General features: G+C 46.1%; 1 non-coding gene across 1 annotated transcript; it reads right to left on the bottom strand.

The window, feature by feature from the left end:
• Positions 1-3,164: 3,164 nt before the first annotated feature.
• On the bottom strand, positions 3,165-3,237 carry trnak-cuu. Its single transcript has one exon. It is a non-coding gene; the product is annotated as a tRNA-Lys (tRNA).
• Between the last annotated feature and the right edge of the window lie 2,869 nt (positions 3,238-6,106).

A 6,106-nucleotide genomic window follows, 5' to 3' on the forward strand; every position in this document is an offset into this window, starting at 1 on the left:
CACGGCACAGACTCAGTGAACACAGTCTGGTTCTGCAGACTGGCCACTATAAGAACACGGCACAGACTCAGTGAACACAGCCTGGTTCTGTAGACTGGCCACTATAAGAACACGGCACAGACTCAGTGAACACAGCCTGGTTCTGCAGACTGGCCACTATAAGAACATGGCACAGACTCAGTGAACACAGCCTGGTTCTGCAGACTGGCCACTATAAGAACATGGCACAGACTCAGTGAACACAGCCTGGTTCTGTAGACTGGCCACTATAAGAACATGGCACAGACTCAGTGAACACAGCCTGGTTCTGCAGACTGGCCACTATAAGAACACGGCACAGACTCAGTGAACACAGCCTGGTTCTGCAGACTGGCCACTATAACAACATGGCACAGACTCAGTGAACACAGCCTGGTTCTGCAGACTGGCCACTATAAGAACATGGCACAGACTCAGTGAACACAGCCTGGTTCTGTAGACTGGCCACTATAAGAACATGGCACAGACTCAGTGAACACAGCCTGGTTCTGCAGACTGGCCACTATAAGAACATGGCACAGACTCAGTGAACACAGCCTGGTTCTGTAGACTGGCCACTATAAGAACATGGCACAGACTCAGTGAACACAGCCTGGTTCTGCAGACTGGCCACTATAAGAACACGGCACAGACTCAGTGAACACAGCCTGGTTCTGCAGACTGGCCACTATAACAACATGGCACAGACTCAGTGAACACAGCCTGGTTCTGCAGACTGGCCACTATAAGAACATGGCACAGACTCAGTGAACACAGCCTGGTTCTGTAGACTGGCCACTATAAGAACATGGCACAGACTCAGTGAACACAGCCTGGTTCTGCAGACTGGCCACTATAACAACATGGCACAGACTCAGTGAACACAGCCTGGTTCTGCAGACTGGCCACTATAAGAACATGGCACAGACTCAGTGAACACAGCCTGGTTCTGTAGACTGGCCACTATAAGAACATGGCACAGACTCAGTGAACACAGCCTGGTTCTGCAGACTGGCCACTATAAGAACATGGCACAGACTCAGTGAACACAGCCAGGTTCTGTAGACTGGCCACTATAAGAACATGGCACAGACTCAGTGAACACAGCCAGGTTCTGTAGACTGGCCACTATAAGAACACGGCACAGACTCAGTGAACACAGCCATGTTCTGCAGACTGGCCACTATAAGAACACGGCACAGACTCAGTGAACACAGCCTGGTTCTGCAGACTGGCCACTATAAGAACATGGCATAGACTCAGTGAACACAGCCTGGTTCTGTAGACTGGCCACTATAAGAACATGGCACAGACTCAGTGAACACAGCCTGGTTCTGCAGACTGGCCACTATAAGAACATGGCACAGACTCAGTGAACACAGCCTGGTTCTGTAGGCTGGCCACTATAAGAACATGGCACAGACTCAGTGAACACAGCCTGGTTCTGTAGACTGGCCACTATAAGAACATGGCACAGACTCAGTGAACACAGCCTGGTTCTGCAGACTGGCCACTATAAGAACACGGCACAGACTCAGTGAACACAGTCTGGTTCTGCAGACTGGCCACTATAAGAACACGGCACAGACTCAGTGAACACAGCCTGGTTCTGTAGACTGGCCACTATAAGAACACGGCACAGACTCAGTGAACACAGCCTGGTTCTGCAGACTGGCCACTATAACAACATGGCACAGACTCAGTGAACACAGCCTGGTTCTGCAGACTGGCCACTATAAGAACATGGCACAGACTCAGTGAACACAGCCTGGTTCTGTAGACTGGCCACTATAAGAACATGGCACAGACTCAGTGAACACAGCCTGGTTCTGCAGACTGGCCACTATAAGAACACGGCACAGACTCAGTGAACACAGCCTGGTTCTGCAGACTGGCCACTATAACAACATGGCACAGACTCAGTGAACACAGCCTGGTTCTGCAGACTGGCCACTATAAGAACATGGCACAGACTCAGTGAACACAGCCTGGTTCTGTAGACTGGCCACTATAAGAACATGGCACAGACTCAGTGAACACAGCCTGGTTCTGCAGACTGGCCACTATAACAACATGGCACAGACTCAGTGAACACAGTCTGGTTCTGCAGACTGGCCACTATAAGAACATGGCACAGACTCAGTGAACACAGCCTGGTTCTGTAGACTGGCCACTATAAGAACATGGCACAGACTCAGTGAACACAGCCTGGTTCTGCAGACTGGCCACTATAAGAACACGGCACAGACTCAGTGAACACAGCCTGGTTCTGCAGACTGGCCACTATAAGAACACGGCACAGACTCAGTGAACACAGCCTGGTTCTGTAGGCTGGCCACTATAAGAACATGGCACAGACTCAGTGAACACAGCCAGGTTCTGTAGACTGGCCACTATAAGAACACGGCACAGACTCAGTGAACACAGCCTGGTTCTGCAGACTGGCCACTATAAGAACACGGCACAGACTCAGTGAACACAGCCTGGTTCTGTAGGCTGGCCACTATAAGAACATGGCACAGACTCAGTGAACACAGCCAGGTTCTGTAGACTGGCCACTATAAGAACACGGCACAGACTCAGGGTGTTTCGAGCTTGATATTGTATACTCTTAAAACAGATGGTCCTTCATATTGTGCCAAGGGTTCTTTACTAAATAAAATGGTTCTATACAGAACCATGAACACTTTTCGTTATTACAGGGTACTTTGCACCATATTAGAGTTATTTGGTTTGATGGAAAATGTGCTTTAAAGTGCTGTAGAAGGAAGAACTCTTTTGGATAATATACAGAACCATTTTGTACTGCACATTCTCCATCAGTCTGAAATACCCTTTCATGATGCAAAGAACCCCTTAACAGAACCACTTTCTTTACAAAGAAACCCTTGAAGCAGATTCAGATTCAGATTCCTTTATTGATCCCAGGAGGAAATTGCAGTTGTTACAGTTGCAGCCATTTATGTAAAAATAAACACTTTACTAATAATTTAAGACAATATAGAGAAATTTACAGTATGTACACCAGATTTAAGTACTCAAGAATATAGTAAGGTGGCGGTGATTTTGATAGTAATATGAAACATCAGGTATAAAGCAGTTACAATTATTTAAATTAAGTTAGTGAATAAAGCAAGTACAGGTCACGCCCAACGTAGGGCTCGAACCCATGACCCTGAGATTAAGAGTCTCATGCTCTACCGACTGAGCTAGCCGGGCAAATCAGCACAACCGTTTTACAGAAGAGCCCTTTTGGTGCTGTATAGAACCCTATGTGGAACCATTAACAACACATTCTCCTTCAATCTGCAGAGGATTCTTTGAGTGTTCTTTGTTCTATATAGAACCATTTTCATTGAAGATCCATCTTTTTAAGAGTGCAGAACCACAAACTTTGATTTCAAAAGCTGTGGTTTTCTGTGATCTGGGCCCTTGAAGCACTTTGCATGTGTTGGTCCCGCTGAGCGCAGCTGATGCAGGACTGAATGGGGAGCTGAGTCTGTGTGTTTGCTCACACATGACTGCGCTGATCTCTGGGTCGCGCTGATAAGGACTAGCAGAGGAAGAGTTAAATATACCCAATCAGATGGGCCTGAAAAAAAAACAGAAACTGAAGTTAACCGTGCATGGCAGTCATGCACGTCCACATACAGGCACACTGATATTTACACACATTTACACCAGCGGGGAACCCTCTAGTCCCTCTAGAACCTTCTTGTCACAGTGCTAATGAGCTCGGCGAACTAAGGATGCACTTCTGTACATTTTCATTCATTTTAATTTGGTAGAACCATGTTGTATTTAAATTGGACCTATTCTGCTTTTCTGTTTTTCCCCGTTCCTTTAGTGTGTTGTGTATCTTTTTGTGCATGTAAACGTCCCAAAGCTCAGCGTTCCCTCCAGAGGGAGAACCTTTCTCCCACAGAACCCACTTTTCTCAGCTGCCTGAAGCGCCTTGTTGGAATTCTGTCCCTTTTCCTTTGTTACAGGATGACATCATCTCGTGACACAGTCCTTACTGCCCGCCTACCGGCGAGCTCGGCCCCCTCACACAGGGCACACCAGCAACTGGAGGTGGAAGAGTGTGGTCAGTGCTGTAGCGTGTGGAGAGATGCTGACCGGACTTTTAGGATCCACTCTGGATCAAACTGATCCGGCAGAGCCGACGCCGCTGGAGAACCAGCCGCAGCAGAATTACAGCTGCTCAGGAGAGAAGGGTCTGTCTGCAGTCCGCAGGACAGGGGCGGAACCTGGAGGGGCGGAACCACTCTGGAGACTGACCGATCAGAACAGAGTGGATGAGCTGACCAATGAGAGCACACTGGGCTCATTGGGAGGCGAGGCTTAAAGACACATAACTTTAACAGGGCTTTTCAGGGTAAATAGAGATGAATAGTATGAGGAAAAACTGTTTTGGGAAAATTGAAGCTGGCAAATTCTAGTAGATCCTAAAAATAAAACCATCAACAGATGAACAAAATGAGCATAACAGGTCCACTTTAACCCCTTAAATGGCCAGAGCTCACCAGTAGGCCCAAAGTTTTATTATACACTTCTATAACCTTAGAATACCTCAGCCAATTTACCTGGAAGCCATTGCAGTTACTGAATAATGAAACTGGGATGTTAATCATTTAACCCTCTGGGTCAGTGAGCTCACCTTCTGAGTCAAATTCTCTGTTTTTATATCTGTGTCTGTATCTTTGTGATGATCCAGCTCAGAAATGAATCTGTAGAGCAACCCTTTCCATTCCATCTTTAAAAGTTGAAGAGTGTTTTTTATTTATTTTAAAACTCAGAACAGAAAACTATCCAATCAGGATTGTTTTCTCTGTGATATCTAGGTTGATACAGCCAAGCGAGCTCTCCCATTGGTTAGGACTTCAGGAGTTAGACAGAAGGCCTTACATGGTAGATTAACTATCAACATAATTAGGATGTGACAAAGGAATCAACCAATCACTGTTCAAACTATTGATGACTAATGTAATTACGTCAATACATATTTCATTAGACAATGGATTATATTTCAATTCAGGGTCATTTCAGCTGTGCTCTATGGAGCAATGGAGCTCCACCGGGTATGTTGTTTGCAGTCATGTGATTCTGATGATTCTCAGATCCAGATGGAGGGCTGGAAGCGAAAAGCAGAGTGTATGAGATGGAGCCGAGCCCAGGCTGCACTACTTCAGATGACATTACGAGAGAAAGGTATAAACAGAAAATCATAGTACATCTTGGAGGTGATTGTGATGTTATAAGGAGAAGGGGATTTTGGGGATTTTGGGATTCCTTCTACCCAAGAAAGCTAACAAAAGCATGCAAAACTGTGGAGGCACAGAACTTTACGTCACTGAAGCTGGCTTTCTATTCAAATTTTCCCATTCCACCTTAAATGGTGCAGTGGTCATTATTATAACGCCTGACGCCAGACTACAACTGCAGCATCATTTAAGGTGGAGTGGGAATATTCGAACTAGTAACAAAAATGATGTGGTTTATTATTATTTCAGCCTCAGATTCTTGGCCTTTGCTCATTTTCTGTGAAGAACATATAAAATACCCCATTTTCAGTGCCTTCACTCTGTTCACCCCCCACATTTATATTACACACGTGGTGTTGGGCTGAACCCATGGGGAGTAAAAGTGCTGGAGGTGCTGTGTCCTTCACTCTGTTCTCCTCCTACATGGCCTGCTGTTAGTGTGTGTGCGTCTATGTGTGTATGTGTGTGTGTGTGTGAGGGTGGACAACATGGGCAGGCTGCTGACTGGCTACAGCTGCTAAAGTAGAACCCTACACTGGACACATGACATTTTAAACATCTGGTATTTTTACATAAACAATAATGTGGTGGGTCCACCAGACCACCGAGTAACAAACACATCAACACCACACACGGGTTAAGTGTTACTGGTGCTGCTTTACTGTTTTAAATCTATCAGCAGTTCACACCCACAGACGAACTGTCCAGTGTAGAAGGTTCTCAAGCCACTTTTGCTGAACATCTTTGGTCAGTTTCTTGCACTTCCCCCCTTATGGTCAACAGGGGTTGGTACTCGATAAAAGCTCCTTGTGGTTTTTCTGTTA

The sequence above is a fragment of the Pygocentrus nattereri genome, chromosome 1 (assembly GCF_015220715.1).
Source record: "Pygocentrus nattereri isolate fPygNat1 chromosome 1, fPygNat1.pri, whole genome shotgun sequence".
Classification (NCBI taxonomy): domain Eukaryota; kingdom Metazoa; phylum Chordata; class Actinopteri; order Characiformes; family Serrasalmidae; genus Pygocentrus; species Pygocentrus nattereri.